The sequence below is a fragment of the Mustela erminea genome, chromosome X (assembly GCF_009829155.1).
Source record: "Mustela erminea isolate mMusErm1 chromosome X, mMusErm1.Pri, whole genome shotgun sequence".
Taxonomy (NCBI): Eukaryota; Metazoa; Chordata; class Mammalia; order Carnivora; family Mustelidae; genus Mustela; species Mustela erminea.
Genome location: NC_045635.1, coordinates 16352192 through 16371547, shown reverse-complemented (window position 1 = coordinate 16371547; position 19356 = coordinate 16352192). Strand labels below are relative to the sequence as shown.

At 36.1% G+C, this 19356-nt stretch overlaps 1 long non-coding RNA gene across 1 annotated transcript; it reads right to left on the bottom strand.

Annotated features, from left to right (window-relative positions):
* Positions 1-406: 406 nt before the first annotated feature.
* On the bottom strand, positions 407-11768 carry LOC116583283. Its single transcript, XR_004282670.1, has 3 exons — positions 11758-11768; positions 4397-4402; positions 407-485 (listed from the first exon to the last, which is right to left on the bottom strand). It is a non-coding gene; the product is annotated as an uncharacterized LOC116583283 (long non-coding RNA).
* Between the last annotated feature and the right edge of the window lie 7588 nt (positions 11769-19356).

Below are 19356 nucleotides of genomic sequence, written 5' to 3'. Positions count from 1 at the left end.
GTGGCTCAGTGGGTTAAGCCTCTGCCTTCAGCTCAGGTCATGGTCCCAGGGCCCTGGGATCGAGCCCCACATCAGGCTCTCTGTTCAGCAGGGAGTCTGCCTTCCCCTCTCTTGCTGCCTGCCTCTCTGCCTACTTGTGATCTCTCTCTCTCTCTGTGTCAAATAAATAAATAAAATCTTTTTAATAAGTAATATCCCGTTGTATTAAATATACTACCTCTTCTTTATCCATTCATCAACTGATAGACACTTGGACTGTTTTCATAATTTGTCTATTATAGATAATGTTGCTATAAACATAGGGGTGCATGTATCCCTTCAAAAAACTATTTTTGTATCCTTTGGATAATACCTAGTAGTGCACTTGCTGGATCATACAGTCATCTGTTTTTTACTTTTGGGGGAACCTCCATACTGTTTTCCAGAGAGGCTTCTTCAGTTTACCTTCCCACGAACAGTGCAAGAGTGTTCCTTTTTCTCCACATCTTCACCAACACCTGTTATTTCTTGAGTATTTTATTTTAGGTATACTGACAGGTGTGAAGTGGTTTTGATTTGTATTATTTGTATTTCCCTGGTAATTAGTGATACTGAGCATCTTTTCATGTATCTGTTGACTATCTCAATGACTTCTTTGGAAAAATGCCTGTTTATGTGTTCTGCCTATTTTTAATTGAATTACTCATTTTTAGGGTGTTGAGATGTTCTTTATATATTTTGGATACTAACCCTTTATCAAATATGTCATTTCCAAATATCTTCTCTCCTTCCTTAAGTTGCCTTTTAGTTTTGTTATTCATTTCTTTAGCTGTGCAAAAGCTTTTATTTTGATGAAGTCCCAATAGTTTATTTTTGCTTTTGTTTCTATTGCCTCAGGAGACATATCTAGAAAGGTGTTGCTATGGCCAATGTCAGAAAAAATACTGCTTCTGCTCTCTTCTAGGATTTTTAGGGTTTCTGGTCTCACACATAGGTCCTTCCCCTTTTGAGTACACTTTTGTGTAAGGCGTAAGTAAATGGTCCAATTTCATTCTTTGCATGTTGCACTCCAGTTTTCCAAGCACCAATTGTTGAAGACACTGTTTTTGTCCATTGGTTATTCTTTCTTGCTTTATTGAATATTAATTGACCATATAGTTGTGGGTTCATTTCTGGGCTTTCTACTTTGTTTGTTGGTCTATATTTCTGTTAGTGTGCCAGTACCATACTGTCTTGATCACTACAGCTTTGTCATATAACAACTTGAAGTTTGAAATATTGGCGCCTCTGGTTTTGCTTTTCTTTTTCAAGATTGCATTGGCTATTTGGGGTCTTCGTGTTTCCATAAAAATTTTAGGATTGTTTGTTCTACCTCTGTGAAAAATGCTCTTGATATTTTGATAAGGATTGAAATAAATGTGTAGATTCCTTTTGTGTTATAGGCATTTTTGCAGTAGCAATTCTTCCAATCCATGAGCATGGGATGGTTCCCAATTTCTTTGTGTCATCTTCAATTTCTTTCATCAGGGTTTTATAGTTTTCAGAGTACCAATCTTATGCCTCTTTGGTTAGGTTTATTCCTAGGTACCTTATGGTTTTTGCTATAATTGTAAATGGGATCAATTCCTTGATTTCTCTTCCTGCTGCTTCATTATTGGTGTATAGAAATGCAAAAGATTTCTGTATATTGATTTTGTATCCTACAACTTTACTGAGTTCATGGACCTGTTCTAACAATTTTTTGATAGAGTCTTTTGAGTTATCTATTATGGAGTATCATGTCATCTGCAAATAGTGAAAGTTTGACTTCTTCTTTACTGATGCCTTTTATTTTTGTTGCTGTTGTTGTCTGATTGTTGGGTCATTAAATAAGAGTGGTGAGAGTGGACATCCCTATCTTGTTCCTGTCCTGTGAGGATAACCTCTTAGTTTTTCCCTATTGAGGATGATAGTCACTGTGGGTTTTTCATAGTTGTCCTTTATGATGTTGAGGTATGTTCCTTCTATCCCTACTTTGTGGAGGGTTTTTATCATGAATGGATGTTGTACTTTGAGAAACACTTTCTTTGCATCTATTGAAATGATCATATGGTTCTTCTCCTTTTTTCTATTACTGCAGAGTATCATATTGATTGATTTGCAAATATTGAATCACCCTTGAAACCAAGGAATAAATCCTTCTTGATTGTGGTGAGTGCTTTTTTTTTAGCATATTGTTGGATTCAGTTTGCTAGTATTTTATTGAGGATTTCTGCACCTATGTTTGTCAGAATTATTGGCCTATTGTTCTCTTTTTTTGTGGTGTCCTTATCTAGTTTTGGAAACAGGGTAATGCTGGCCTCATAGAATGAATTTAGAAGTTTCCCTTCCACTTGAATTCTTGGAATAGTTTGCAAAAGAAAGGTATTAAGTCTTCTTTAAATATTTGATAGAATTCCCCTGTGAAGCCATCTAGCCCTGGACTTTGGTTTGTGCAGAGACTTTTGATTACTAATTTAATTTCTTTGCTGATTATTGGTCTGTTCAAATTTTCTATTTCTTCCTATTTCAGTTTTAGTAATTTATATGTTTCTAAGAATTTATCCATTTCTTCCAGGTTGTCCAATGTGTTGGCATATAATTTTTCATAATATTCTCTTATAATTGTTTGTATTTCTGTGATGGTTGTTGTTATTTCTGCCTTCTCATTTGTGATTTTATATATTTGAGTGCTTTCTCTTTTCTTCTTGATAAGTCTGACTAGAGGCTTATCAGTTTTTTCAGAGAACCAGCTCCAGGTTCAATGATTTGTTCGACTGTTCTTCTTAGTTTCCATATCATTTATTTCTGCTCTAGTTTTTATTATTCCCCTTCACTTGATGGCTTTAGCCTTCATTTGTTGTTTTTTTTTTTCTAGCTTCTTATGTGTAAGTTTAGGTTGTTTACTTAAGATTTTTCCTGTTTTGAGGTAGGCCTATATTGCTATATAATTTCCACTTAGGATCCCTTTTGCTGTATATCAAAGCTTTTAAGCTGTCACATTTTCATATTCATTTGTTTCAATGTATTTTTTTATTTCTTCTTTGATTTCCTGGTTGACCCATTCATTCTTTAGGAGCATGTTGTTTTGCCTCTGTGTATTTGTGGTCTTTTTTCTACATTTTTTCTTGTGCTTGACATCTAGATTCACAGCATTGTGGTCAAAAAGGTGCATGTTATGATTTCAATCTTTTCTGTATTTGTTGAGGACTGATTTGTGACCTAGTATATGATCTATTCTATTGAATGTCCCATGTGCACTTGAGAAGAATCTGTATCGTGCTGCTTTAGGATGAAATGTTCTGAATGTATCTATTAAGTACCTCTAGTCCAGTGTGTCATTCAAAGCCTTTGTTTCCTTGTTGGTTTTCTGTTTAGGTTATCTGTCCATTGATGTCAGTGGGGTGTCAAAGTCCCCTACTATTATTATATTATTATCAATGAATCCTTTTATGTTTGTTATTGTTTCTTATATATCTGAGTGTTCCTATATTGGGTGCATAAATATTTACAATTGTTATAACTTCTTGTTGGATTGTCCCCTTCATGATTATGTAATTCCCATCTTTGTCTCTTTTTATAGTATTTGTTTTAAAGTCCACTTCATCCTATAGAAGTATTGCTACTCCAGCTTTCTTTTAACATCCATTTCTTCTGAAATGGATTTCATGCATTTATATGATCAATGTTTCTCCATCCCCTCACTTTCACGTTGCAGATGTCTTTAGGTCTAAAATGAGCCTCTTGGAGGAAGCATATATATGGGTCTTTCTTTTTTATCCATTCTGACACCCTATGTCTTTTGATTGGAGGGAGCATTTAATATTTTTACATTCAAAATAATTATTGATAGATAAGTATTGCCATTTTATTACTTGTTTTGTCATTATTTCTAGATATTTTCTCTGATCCTTTCTTATCTTTGTCACTTTTAGTCTCTCCTTTGCGTTCAAAGAGTATTCTTTAATTTTTCTTGCAGGACTGGGTTAGTGGTCGTGAACTCCTTTAGTATTTGTTTGTCTGAGAAGCTCTTTATCTCTCCTTCTACTCTGAATGATAGCCTTGCTGAATAGAATATCCTTGGCTACAGATTTTTCCTAATCAGCACTTTGAATATGTCATGCCACTTTCCTCTGGCTTGCCAGGTTTCTGCTGAGTAATCTCCTGCTAGCCTTATGGGGTTTCCCTTGTAATTTAAGAACTACTTTTGCCTTGCTGCTTCTAAGATTTTTTTCTTTATCACTATATTTTGCAAATGTAATTATAATATGTCTTGGTGATGTTCTGTTTTTGATGATTTTGGTGGGATTTCTCTGTGCCTCCTGGATCTGGATGTCCATTTCCTTCCTTAGATTAGGGAAGTTTTCTGCTATCATTTCTTGAGATGAATTTTCTGCACCCTTTTCTCTCTCTTTTTCTTCTGAGATTCCTCTAATACAAATGTTAATGTTTGATGGAGTCACTGAGTTCCCTAAATCTATGCTTGCATCACATAATTCTTCTTGCTTGATTTTGTTCAGCTTCAGTACTTTCCATTATTTTGCCTTCTAGGTCACTGATTCATTCCTCTGCTTCTTCCAGCCTGCTGTTCATTGCATCAGGCCTATTTCTAATCTCATTTATTGCATTCTTCATCTCTGATTGATTCTTTTTTTAACTCCTTTATCTCCATGGCAAGGGTCTCACTGGTGTCTTCTATTCTTTTCTCAAGTCCAGTGAGTATCCTTAGGATTGTTGCTTTAAAATCTCCATCAGGCATGTTACTTATACATGTTTTGCTTAATCTCTGGCTGTAGTCTTATCTTGTTCTTTCATTTGGGATAAATTCCTCCATCTTGACATTTTATCTAAGTCTTTGCCTTCCTCTCTGGGTTAGGAAAGTCAGCTATATCTTCTGCTGTTGAAAGTAATGGCTTTGTTAAGTAGTGGTTCTGTAGTACTCTTCACCAGAACCTGATACTTCAGGTTTATGTCCTATGTGTGTTGCATGTACCCTGCTATTGTGTCTTCACTGCTTTTCTCAGTCCACTTATCTTTTTGGTTCTCTTTGCCTTTTGGGGGCAGTGTTTGTTCCCTGTGCTGTTAGTTGACCAGTCTGGGCCTACTTTGGTCTTGGGTTGAGTCAGATCAGGCATTTGCTAGAGACACAGTAGCACTAAACTTTAGGTCACTTTCCCTCTGCTTTCTAATATGAAACAATATGTAGAGAATGTATTTATAATTGATAATATTATATAACTTGGCTACAAAAATACTCCAGGAAAAATTTTTTTTAATCCTTTTTTTATTTTGACTAACTGAGTTGTTTTTGACTTTATATAACATCTCTTTGAACCTATTAATCACACTGAGTTGACACAAGATTTGGTGAATTTAGTTAACTTAGATAGATGTAGTTTTAAACAGATACGCTTTTCAGTGAAAACAAATCAGTGCTTCTAAAAACAATAAACCAGTTTTGTCAATGTGGATGCAAATAGTAAAGGCACATGATTTTTTTTTTTTGTACTTGCTTGATTCAAGTTATTGAAAAACTGTTAAATATATTTGGAAGAACTTAGGTATGTGAATCTATTTTTTCAACTGAAAATTATATGAAATCTAAATCCAGTTCAAGAATTTCAATAAAAATTTAGCTCACAAATGGAGACATAATGTAAGTACAAAGCACATGTCAATTTTCAATGGCTATTACGAAAAAAATGCATAAAATACCTCAACAACATATTTTTCATCTTGATTATATGTAGAAATGATATTTGCATTTATTGGGTTAAATAAATTATGTCCTCTAAATTTATTTGGCTATTTCCTTTTCCTCTTTGTAATGATTAATTTCAAGTTTGATCTATACTGTTAAGGGGAATATTGGGAGCAAAATTCTGCATATGAAAAAACACAGTGAAATGAAATAGGAGAGTAGGTATGTTATCATGAAATTAAGTTGTCTAAACTGGAACTTTCCTGCTATTTCACGGTTTTATGCCCAGTGCACCCCCAAATAGAGAACTCTTTGTGAAGATCAGAAGTGGGTAATCTTGACCCAGAGGGATTAAGGGGTTAAGACCAATTTAAGTTGTGGTGCTTTGGTACCTCTGAAAATTCTTGTCCATCTATATATTTCTTCATTCTCTGGGATACCATATCATGCTTGGGATATGCAAACAATTTTTGAAGCAAATCTATATAAGTAACCAAGAAATACACACGACTAGTATATAATATTATTTCCACTTGCAGCCAGCTGGATGTAACCAGAACTGGACAGGAATAATACTTACTACAGGGAAAATTTTAGAAATTTTAGTATAAGAGGTAAACTGATTGTTAAATGGAAGATTACAAAAGAAGCAGCAAAGAATTGTTTTTATATATATTATATATATATGCTACTATTTTTATATATGATATATATATACTACCTTTAAGTATAAGTACATCTAATGTATGTATTTTAAAGTATGTATGATACATGAAAACATACACATATATCCTTATGGAATGATATATAACACATGTTCAAAATATTAATAGTGGTTTTCTCTGGGAAACAGAACTACAGGTGATATTTTTCTTTTGCTTGACTTTGTTTTATAAATTATCTACAATGAACATGTATCCCTTTTTTTCTGGGGGAAAAAAAGTCTTTTAAAAAATAATCTGAAGACCTCCTGCCTATGTAATGGAAAACTGCAGTCTTCTGAGCAGAGCATGACTAGAAATGGAAGAAATTACAAAGAATAAACAACCATCACCTCCCCTGAACACACAGCATAAAGATGAAAAGGCCTTCCAACAAATTAAGTCTCAGTGAAATTCTCCAACAGCCACTTTAGACTTAGCTGGAAAGCACACATTTTTTTCTTTGTTGCTAGGCTTAAGATGCCTGGTCACAGGCTCACTGGAGCGAAGTGATACCAGCCAGCCTCTCCCAAGCTCACCCAGCACATGGTTATCTGTGCAGTGCAGTGTAGCAGGTAAGGTTAAACTTTGCAGGACACCCCCCACCACTGAATCTGTTCCTGAGAACACATGAAAACCCCATTAACAAATTCTCAAAGTCTGCTACTATATGCTGATTTTGCACATTGCTCTCATTCTCTTAAAATGCAAACAGGATGGATTGATTCTGGAAAGTAAAATGCACAGAAAATGATTTAAGGTAATGGGTGAGGGTGGGGTCAGTTTAAGAGTTAAGTGTCTGGAAAATTTAGATTTCCATGGTCAACTGCATACTAAAGAATTTTCCCAAGTGTGTCTCTTGGTTATAAAGCTTTTCTCTCTCAGCTCCAAACCCAACCTGCCCTGCTGTATTCTTTCCTCTGATACAGGGGCTGAGAGTTAGCCAGCCACTTCTTTGCTTGGCCAGATTTGCCCTGTTAGACTCTGCCAATAGGGATCTCAGGAGAGAGTCTGTGAGGAAGATGGAGGGAGAAGTGACTTATCCCCATTTGCTCACTGTTTCTGTCAGCATCACTTTCCTCACCCTGGCAGTGACATTTGCTCCCTCAAAGATATCAGCACCAGCTGAGCAGCACCCCCTCCTCCAAGCTACTAAATTTTAATAATCCCAACCTCTTCTCTGTATTCCTCAGTCCTGGGGGTAGGAGCAGCTTATTATATTTGGAATCTTTCAAGATCTTAGTGTTTCCCTTTTGCTTTTCTGGATCTCCAATATCTGGTTAAAAATTTGTTATATTGAATTCTCTGTTGAAACAGCTAAAGTGGTTTTTGTCTCCTGACTAAAACTGACAGCAGCCAGAAAATTCAGTTTTGAAAAAGGTAAGGGGCACATTAATAGAACATACTAGACCACTTTCTTTTGTTCTAACAGTTGGTCCTCTAATTGAGGAAATGCAGCAAATAAATGAAACCATGTGTATTTATAAAATATACATATTACTAAGGATAGCTATACAGACATTTTAGTAATTGGGACCAGCTGTAGCTGGAGTAACCTAAGCCATGTAGTTAGTTCAAGAAAACTTCAAGAAGGAAATGAATTTTAGGGATGAATGATATAGTCTCTCAGAGAGGAGGAAAGTCATTCTGGTATGGGCAATGTCATTTGCATAGGTTTGAATGAGAAAACAAATGAACCACATGTACAAGGAAACTAGGACAGTCTTCCATCATTCACCTCCTTCCCAGAACTTAGCACCTAGCCTGGAACATCAGAGATGATCCATAAATATTTGCTTAATTATTAAACTCAATAATTGAATTATTTTGTTTGTATAGAGATACTGGGTTATCTTACTCTTGGAAGTCTTACTTATGCATGACAATTTAGAATTATACCAAGTTCACAATACTAGTAGCCAGGAAGAAGATACCTAGAAAGTATGATAGGAGGATGGGAAGTTTGGAGACAAGAAAGAACTATTGCCTGAGTGCAGAAACCTCTGGACTTCAGCATCAATGACAAATGGTAAGCAGATGGAAGAAGGGAAGAGTAGAAGAAAGAATCTACAGTACCTGGAGATCAATTTAAAAACAAAAGAGAGGAGATAAAAGCTATCATTTCAGTGTTATGAATCTGAGAAAGGAAAAGAACTGCATAGGATTTGGGGAATGTCCAAATGGATATTGCCTGTGAGCAGAAGGGGGAAACGATCCTAAAAGAAAAGAGAAAATTTCAGGCCTGGAAATGAAGATGTATAAACCATATACACATATAAATTGTGACTGGGTAATCAGCGGTGTGAAAAAGAGAGGGGATTCCAAAGGCAGAAGAAACAACATGTACCTAGAGGATTTTTAATATAATTTACAGTGACCAGTTATTCTGCTTGTAGAGAGGGAACAAACAAACAAAAATGGGTTTAAATTAGAGCTTAAGGGATTTAGATCAAAATCAATATTTGCTGACAATGAGAGAGGTTACAAAATATCCTTATCCAGCCTATTTTTAAAATAACATTGATTCTCATTTGTCTATGGTGGTATGACTGTGGACATGCATAAACTTATTAGAATATAATTTATTATTTGATTTCCCTTCCATCATAATGCTTGCCTAGGACTTTAAATGGTTAGTTAATTCACTCAAGGTCATGTACAGTGAGAGGCAAATAGAAAAACATTTGCCAACTCTGAATGGGTTTCATCTCAAATGATCATGCTATAGCTCTTCCTTCAAAGAAATAATGAACAGAAAGAGTGCAGTCTCTTGGATGTCTGGTGATTCCCACCTAGACAGAACTGTCCCTGAATCCTTACTATCCTCACTGATGTGGAGTAGCCGAAAGGGTAGACAGTCAAGTTTGAGGAGAAAGATGACAGCTAGCTTATTTTTCTCAAAATAACTAAAACTTAATACTTTCCATCCTTTTCAAAGAAATGCAAACTAGCAACAACAAAAATAATAAGAACAACCATTTCTGAACTTTGGCACTCAGTTGACATCTCCATGATAAGGATTTTTCAAATATCATTTTATTTAATCTTCACAATAACCCAACGATACAGATACTATTTTTTACAGGATGAGTTGTGTCCCCCTCAAATATTTACATGTAGAAGTCCTAACTTCCAATACTTAAGAATGTGACCTGATTTGAAAATAAGATTGTTACAGATATAATTAGTTTGGATGGGTCATGCTGGAGTATGGTGGGCCCCTAATCCAATGATTCACATCCTAACAAAAAGAATACCATAGGGATTTTGAGTCCAAGATGGCAGAGGAAGAGGAGACCTTAGTTTCATCTGGTCCCAGGAATTCAGTTGGATAGCTATCAAATCATTCTAGCACTTGAAAACTCAACTGGCGATCTAAGAAAATAATAACTGCAAATCTACAACTGGAAAAGCTACCATTTTCTGCAAGAATGACAAGATGGAAAAACCCAACTCAAAAAAGAGAACAAGAGGTAGTACTGGCTACCAGGGACCTAATCAGTATGGATATAAGTAAGATGTCAGAACTAGAATTCAGAATAACAATTATAAAGATACTTGCCAGGCTTGAAAAAATCATAGAAGACACTAGAAAATCCCTTTTGAGAAATAAAAGAACTAAAATCTAATCAAGTCAAAATCAAAATGGCTATTAATGAGATGCAATAAAAAATGGAGGCCCTAACTGCTAGAATAAATGAGGCAGAAGAGAGAATTAGTGATATAGAAGACAAATGATGGAGAATAAAGAAGCTGAGAGACAGATAAACAACTACTGGATTATGAGGAGAGAATTCAGGAGATAAGTTATACCATAAAGCAAAACAATATTATAATAATTGGGATAAAAGAAGAGGAAAGGGGAGGGAAGACCGTATAATAGAACAAATTATAGTGGAGAACTTTCCTAATCTGGGGGAGGAAGCAGGCATTCAAGTCCAGGAGGTACAGAGAACCTCCTCAAAATCAACAAAAATAGGCCAACACCTTGTCATATAATAGTGAAACATGCAAATCTCAGAGACAAAGAGAAAATCCTGAAAGCAGCTCAGAACAAGAGTTCTATAACATGCATGGGTAGAAACATTAGACTTGCAGCAGACCTAACTACAGAGACCTGGCAGACCAGAAAGGACTGGCATGATACATTCAGGGTATTAAATGAGAAAAATATGCAGACAAGAATATTCAGCAAGGATGTCATTAAAAACATAAGGAGAGGTAAAAACTTTCCAGGACAAACAGAAATGAAAAGAATTTGTGATCACTAAACCAGCCCTGCAAGAAATATTAAAGGGGATCTGTTAAGGGAAGATAGAACCCAAAAGTAACATAGATCAGAAGGAAAGAGACAATATACAGAAACATTGATTTTATAGGTAATACAATGGCACTAAATTAATATCTTTCAATAGTTATTCTGAACATGAATGGAGTAAATGCCCCAATCAAAAGATACAGGGTTTCAGATTGGATAAAAAAAATAAGACCCATCCATATGCTGGCTGCAAGAGACTCGTTTTAAACCCAAAGACACTTCCAGTTGTAAAGTGAGGGGATGGAAAACCATTTATCATGCTAATGGACATCAAAAGAAAGCTGGCGTGGCAATCCTTATATCAGTCCTTATATCAATATATATTTTAAACCAAAGACTATAATAAAAGATGAGGAAGGACACTATATCATACTTAAAGGGTCTATGCAACAAGAAGATCTAACAATTATAAATATTTATGACCTTAACAGAAGAGCAATCAATTATGTAACCAACTAATAACCAAATTAAAGAAACACATTGATAATAATACAATAATAGGAGTGTACTTCAACACCTTACTCACAGCAATAGGCAGATCATCTAAGCAGAACATCAGCAAGGAAACAAGGGCTTTGAATGACACACTGGACCACATGGACTTCACAAATGTATGGAGAGCATTCTATCCTAAAGCAACAGAATACACATTCTTTTTGAGTGCACATGGAACACTCTCCAGAATAGATCACATACTGGGTCACAAATCAGGTCTCAACTGGTACCAAAAGATTGGGATCATTCCCTGCATATTTTCAGACAAGAGTGCTTTGAAACTTGAACTCAATCACAGGAGGAAATTTGGAAGGAACTCAAACACCTGGAGGCTAAAGAGCATTCTACTAAAGAATGAATGGATCAAACATTCATTATGGATTAAAGAAGAATTTTTAAAATTCATGGAAACAAATAAAAATTAAAACACAAACTTGTTAAAAAAAACTTTTGGGATGCAGCAAACGCTGTCCTAGGAGGGAAGTATATAGCAATACAAACATCTCTCAAGAAACAAGAAAGGTCTCAAATATACCCAGCTAAACTGACACCTGAAGGAGCTGGAGAAAGAACAGCAAATAAAGCCTAAACCAAGCAGGAGAAGAGAACTAATAAAGATTAGTTCAGAAATCAATAAAATAGAAACCAGAAGAACATAACAGATCAACAAAACTAGGAGCTCATTCTTTGGAAGAAATTGTAGATTGACCAACCCCTGTCCAGACTTACCAAAAAGAAGAGAAAGGACCCAAATTAATAGAATCATGAATAAAAGAGAAGAGACTACAATGAACACCAAGGAAATACAAACAATTATAAGAACATATTAATGAGGAACTATAAACAAACAAATTAGGCAAACTGGAAAAAAATGGATGCTTTCCTAGAAAGTTGTAAACTACCAAAACTGAAGCAGGAAGAAGTAGAAAACTGGAACAGACCCATAACCAGCAAGGAAATTGAAGGACTAATCAAAAGCCTCCCAAACAAATAAGAGTCCCAGGACGGATGATTTTCCAGGGGAAACCAAATATTTAAAACCAAATATTTAAAGACAAATTAATACCTATTCTTCTGAAGTTGTTTTCAAAAAATATAAATGGAAGGAAAACTTCCAAACTCATTCTATGAGGACAGCACTACCTTTATCCCAAAACCAGACAAAGACCTCACCAAAAAGAATTACAGACTAATATTCCTAATGAACATGGATGCCAAAATTCTTACCAAGATACTATCAATAGGACCCAACAGTACATTTAAAGGTTGATTCACCATGACTAAGTGGGATTTATTCCTAGGCTGCAAGGTTGGTTCAAAATCTGCAAATCAATCAATGTGGTACACTACAAAATAAAAGAAAGGACAAGAACCATATGATCCTCTCAATTGATGCAGAAAAATTATGTGAAAAAGTACAGCATCTTTTCTTGATTAAAACTCTCCACAGTGTAGGGATAGAGGAAACATACCTCAATATCATAAAAGCCATCTATGAAAAGCCCACAGCAAGTATCATTCTCAGTGAGGAAAACAGAGCTTTCCCCCTAAGGTCGGGAACATGACAGGGATGTCCACTTTCACAACTGTTGTTCAGCATAATTCTAGAAGTCCTAGTCTCAACAATCAGTCAACAAAAAGAAACAAAAGGCATCTGAGTCAGCAAGGGAGAAGTCAAACTCTCACTCTTCATAGATGACATGATACTCTATGTGGAAAACCCAAAGATTCCTCCCAAAATTGCCAAAACTCATACAGGAATTCAACAAAGTGGAAGAATATAAAGTCAATGCACAGAAATCAGTTGCATTTCTATATACTAGCAATAAGACAGAAGAAAGAGAAATTAAGGAATTGATCCCATTTACAGTTGCACCAAAAACCATAAGATACCTAAGAACAAACCTAACCATTTGGCAAAGGATCTATATTCATAAAACTATAGAACAGTCATAAAAGAAATTGAGAAAGAAAAAAGAAATAGAAAAAATGTTCCATACTCATAGAATGGGGGGAAAATATTATTAAAATGTCTATGCTACCTAGAGCAATTTATACATTCAATGCAATTCCTATCAAGATACCACCAACTTTTTTCACAAAGCTGGAACAAATAATCATAAAATTTTTATGGAACCAGAAAAGACCCAGAAGAGCTGGAGGACCAGAAAAGACCCAGAAGAGCTGGAGGAATGCTAAAAAAGAAAACCAAGGCTGGTGGCATCACAATCCAACTTCAAACTTTTTACAAAGCTGAGTACTGTCAAGATAGTATGGTACTGACACAAAAACAGACGCATAGATCAATGAATAGAATAGAGAACCCAGAAATGGACCTCAACTCTATGGTCAACTAATCTTCAACAAAGCAGGAAAGGCGGTGCCTGGGTGGCTCAGAGGGTTAAGCCTCTGCCTTCAGCGCAGGTCATGATCTCAGGGTCCTGGGATCGAGCCCCGCATCGGGCTCTCTGCTTAGTGAGAGCCTGCTTCCTCCTCTCTCTCTCTACCTACCTCTCTGCCTACTTGTGATCTCTGTCTATCAAATAAATAAATAAAATCTTTAAAAAAAAAGCAGGAAAGAATATCCAATGGAAAAAAGACAGTCTCTTCAACAAATGGTGTTGGGAAAATTGAACAGCCATATGAAGAAAAATTACACCATATACAAAAATAGACTCAAAATGGGTGAACAACCTAAATATGAGACAGAAATCCATCAAAATCCTAGAGGAGAAGATAGGCAGCAACCTCTGTGACCTGGACCATAGCAACTTCTTGCTAGATATGTCTCCAAAGGCGAGGGAAACAAAGGCAAAAATGAACATTGGAACTCCATCAAGATAAAAAAACTTTCACACAGCAAAGGAAAGAGTTGAGAAAACCAAAAGGCAACCAACAGAATGGGAGAAGATATTTGCAAATGTCTTATCAGATAAAGAGCTAGTATCCAAAATCTATAAAGAACTTATCAAACTCAACACTCAAAGTACGAATAATCCAATCAAGTAATGGGCAGAAGATATAGACAGTCATTTCTCCAAAGAAGACATACAAATTGCCAACAGACACATGAAAAAAAAAATGTTCAACATCACTCAGTATCATGAAAGCACAAATCAAACTACAAAGAGATACCACCTCACACTTGTCAGAATGGTTAAAATTAACCACTCAGGAAACCACAGATGTTGCCGTGGATGCAGATAAAGGGGCACCCTCTTACATTGTTGGTGGGAATGCAAGCTGGTACAACCACTCTGGAAAACAGTATGGATGTTCCTCAAAAAGTTGAAACTAGAGATGCCTGGGTGGCTAAGTTGGTAAACATCTGTTTTCAGCTAAGGTCATGATCTCAGGATCCTGGGATCGAGTCCTGCATTGGGCTCCTTACTCAGAGGGAAGCCTGCTTCTCCCTCTGCCTACTGCTTCCCCTGCTTTTGCTCTCTCTTTCTCTGAAAAATGAGTAAAATATTTTTTAAAAAAGTTGAAAATAGAGCTATCCTATGACCCAGCAATTGCACTACTAGGGATTTACTCCAAAGATACAAATGTAGTGATCCAATGGGGCACCTATACCCCAGTGTTTCTAACAGCAATGTCCACAGTAGCCAAACTATGGAAAGAGTCCAGATGTCCATCAACAGATGAATGGATAAAGAAGATGTGAAAAAAAAATCTATATCTATATCTATATCTATATCTATATCTATATATATATCTATATATATATACAATCTCAGCCATCAAAGAAAATGAAATCTTGCCATTTGCAATAGTATGGATGGAACTAGAGGGTATTATGCTAAGCAAAATATCAATCAGAGAAAACAATTATCATATGACCTCACTCATACATGAAATTTAAGATACAAAACAGAGGATCATAGCAGAAGAGAGGAAAAAAGAAAACAAAATGAAATCAGTGAGGGAGACAAACCATGAGAGATTATTAATTATAGGAAAGAAACTTAGGGTTGCTTGAGGGGAAAGGGCTGGAAGGACCGAGTAACTGGATGGTGGGCATTAAGGAGGGCATGTGATGTAATGAGCAACTGAAGAATAATGGAACTCTACCTCTGAAACTAAAAATACACTATATGTTAATTAATTGAATTTAAATTAAAAAATAAGAATTAAAAAAGAATTTTTAAAAATAATATATAAAAAAAGAATACCATATGAAGAAACAGATACACAGGCACAGAGAGAGCACCATATAGATTGGCTTAGTTGCTGCAAGCCAAGGAACTACCAGAAGCTAAGAGAGAAGCCTAAAATAGATCTTTCTTTAGCAGCGTCTGAGGGAGTGTGGTCCTCCCAGCACTGTCATCCTGGACTTACAGCCTCCAGAACTGTGAGACAATTCGTTTCTGCTATTTAAGCCACTTTCTTTATAGTAATTAGTTACAGCAGCCATAGCAAACTAATATATTATTATTATCCCTATTTTATGACTGAGAAAAACAAATGATAGCTAGTAACATGGCTTCAAAGCCTGAGTTTTAAGGGCTTGTATGAACACTCTTACCAGTAGTGGTAAAGGAAGGTTACATTGAAGAAATAGTGATAGTAATAACTGAGGAATTCCCTGACTATATCTTGAATTAACAGCCATAAGAAAGTATGTTTGTAGATACATCACATGATACACACATACACAGGAAGTCTAGACCTTAATTCCTGCATCCCTGATCACTTAAAAAGAACAGTGGTATTTTGCACACCAGATGTTGACTGAAGAGTTGTGAATTGCAAGTCTCAGCACCAACACTAACCTTTTGTATACTGACTTTTTGTGTACCCCAGCCTCAGTTTCCTCATATGTAAGAGGTAGTGAAAACTTTCTACAGTTGTGAGAATTATGTAAAATGTTTAAGAATACATTTTAAAAACCATACAATGGTGGGCAAACATAACTAGGATGTGCCCAAATTGCATCTACCCATAAAGAACATAACAAGGTGAACGTGATAACAATTATACTGATAGGAAAAAGTATGAATTTCTTTCAGTGACACTAAAATTACCCATATATTCTTAATTCACATAGCCTATGTTTCTTTTCATTCCCAGTGGGGTACAGTTATTATAATTATAAAGTTATAGGGGGCTCCACTATTGCAAAGTTGGCCTTGAGTGTCTTAGCTTGTAGTTCTAATTTGAAACCGCTACTACTGTATTTGGTAAGAAATTAGCTTTGTAGTTAAGAAAACAAAAGCTTTGTTTGGGATTCTTCGGGAAGCTGGTTTTCAGACTGCTTTTTTACTGCTTTCCAGTGACCAGCCAGCCTAAAACTGAATTGGACCTCCCACTGCCTCAATACACATCTGGTGTTTTTTAATGAAGAAAGGGAGACAAGGAAAATAGGCCTTTTGTTAAAGGCAGAGGAAGTTTTCTGTTTTCATTCAAGAGCCAATGCGCAGCAACCAAACAAGACAGAGAACAATGAACTACTACTGGGTTTATCTTCCAAATGCACCTGTTTGTGAGAATCCAGTGAATGCCAAGACTCCTGATATTTGACTAGAAACAGAGACCCCTTTGAGGATCACCTTAAAATCTTGCAGAGGTAGAGAGAAAAAAGAATCCAGTCTGGCTTGTAATGCGCAGTTTAGAAAAGAGCATTGGTAACATTTTATGGGACACATTAAAGGATCAAGATTAGGAAAACTTGCAACATTATTCAAAGGAGTACATCTTGAACAAAACAACCTTTTCTCATACTGCCATGTTTTGAAATCCCTTAGCTCCACCCTTCCCCCAATCCTAGATCAAAAGAATTATTAGGAAAGGTTTCAATTTATTGACCACCCCCTAATTCAGAGATGCTTGTTCCCTGAGGCCTCTTCTAATCTGCTCATGAGTTCTTGATGTCTGCTATGTACCAAAAGTTTGTATCTCCACAAAATTCAGATGTTGAAACCCTAATCCCCAGTGTGATGATACTTGGACATGGGGCCTTTGGGAGGTATTATGTCATGAGAGTAGAGCCCTCATGAATGGAATTAGTGTTCTTATGAGAACAGACACAAGAGAGATGATTTATCTGCCATCTGAAAACATGGCAAAAAGATAGTCTTCTGTGAACCAGGAAGAGGGCCTTTACCAGAATCTGACCATGCTGGCCTCCTGATCTCAGAATTCTCAGCCCCTAGAACTATGAGAAGTAAATTTCTGTTGTATGAGCCATTCAATTTACATTCAGTGTGCTTTTTGTTAAAGCAGCCCAAACTGATACTAAGACAACACTCCACAACATTTAGGACCCAAAACATACCCGGTATATAAAAAAAGAAAAGTCTAACTGTAATTCAAGATTTTGATGCTAAAGATGTCATATCCATCTTTCCAATCAGCATAATGGACATCAATATATTGAATAATATACAAAACTCATGTGTAATATACTAGTGGCAGGAGGAATAAGATAAAAGTAAAAGAGCAAAATTTTCTGAGTATACCTATTTAACTGTTGAATTAGTAAAGGTAACAAATCCTATAATTTCTTTCTTTAATTGCCTAACATCCTAAAATTTAGTTTTTGTTGACATAGTAGTCCAATATCATTGTTTCTTCTAGGCAGCAAGGGGCAGTCATTCAGGAACCAAGCTAACATAGACTCTGACATCTTTTACATACAGCTTTCAAGGTTTCCCTGAGTATCAACATTTAGACATGCAGACAAGGAAGGAGAGAGAAAGTAACACTTGGAAGGTTTGTATGATCAGCTTGGTAGAGAAATATATTCCACTAACTGACTTGAATTCATCACATAGTAACACCTAATTGCAAAGGAGGATAAGAAAATACAGTATTGGTGTCCAAAATATAAAAATAAAGAAAAGGGAGAAACAGAGAGAGAGAGAGAGAACAAAGCTGATTATCAAGAAGTGATCTAAGCTACAATTGATTTTTTAAAATGCACTATGAGGGACGCCTGGGTGGCTCAGTGGGTTAAAGCCTCTGCCTTCAGCTCAGGTCATGATCCCAGGGTCCTGGGATCAAGCCCCACATCAGGCTCTCTGCTCAGCAAGGGAGCCTGCTCCCCCCCCCCCCACCCTCTGCCTGCCTCTCTGCCTACTTGTGATCTCCGTTTGTCGGGTAAATGGATAAAATCTTTAAAAAAAATAAAAATAAGATGCACTATGATAGGGGCACGTAGATGGATCAGTTGGTTAGGTCTCTGACTCTCTCAAATAAATAAATAGTGAATTTTTAAAAATGTGATATGACAGACATGTGTCTAATCCAGAAAAGCAAAAAGGAAGGAAAATTGACCATTTCATACTGACTTAAAATCCCCACTCCTAAAGCACAGAGTTCAAAATAGTCCTCCTTTATCAGCTAGCTATTGTTGCATAATGTGTCACCCCAAAACTGAGTGGCTTACAGCAATATTCACTCACGTGATAATGGGTAGTTCAGTGTTCATCTGACCTTTGTTGGACTTGCTAATGTATTTATATCTGCAAGTTGGCTGGCCTGTTCAATTGTCTGCAGGTCATTTGGGACTCTGCAGTAGGGTATGCTAGGCTGAGCATCTTAGGCAGCAGGTCTGCTGCACATGTCTCTCCTCTGCCTCCTGAGTCTATGTGATGGCCTAAGTGTGTCTTCCTTACAGTGAAGGCACAGATGAAAGAGAGCTACCAGAAACATACAAAGCTTCTGGAGGCCTGAGTTCAAAACTAGGGCATCATCAATTCTACTTCATTCTACTGGCCAAAGCAAGTCACCTAAATCTCATAGCAAGTCAAATTCAAAGGGTGGGAACATAAACTTTGACTCTAATGGTAGGAATAGCAAAGGTTCATGGCAAAGGACACAGATACAGAAAAGAGTAAAGAATAGGGCTATTAATGTAATCTAGCTAATGCCTAATTCCAACTGAAGCTACCCTAACAGATTAAATTCACAGGAAATATTAATATTTCTATTTCTTTTAGCCCCAATTTTTTATTGAGATATAATTGGCATATAGCACTTTTAAGATTTAAGATTAAGGTGTATGCATAATGATTTCATTTAGCATATATTGTGAAATGATTACCACAGTAAGTTTAGCTAGCATCCATCATCTCATATAGATACAAAAAAAATTTTCCTTGTGATGAGAACTCTTAGGATCTACTTTCTTAATTTTCAAA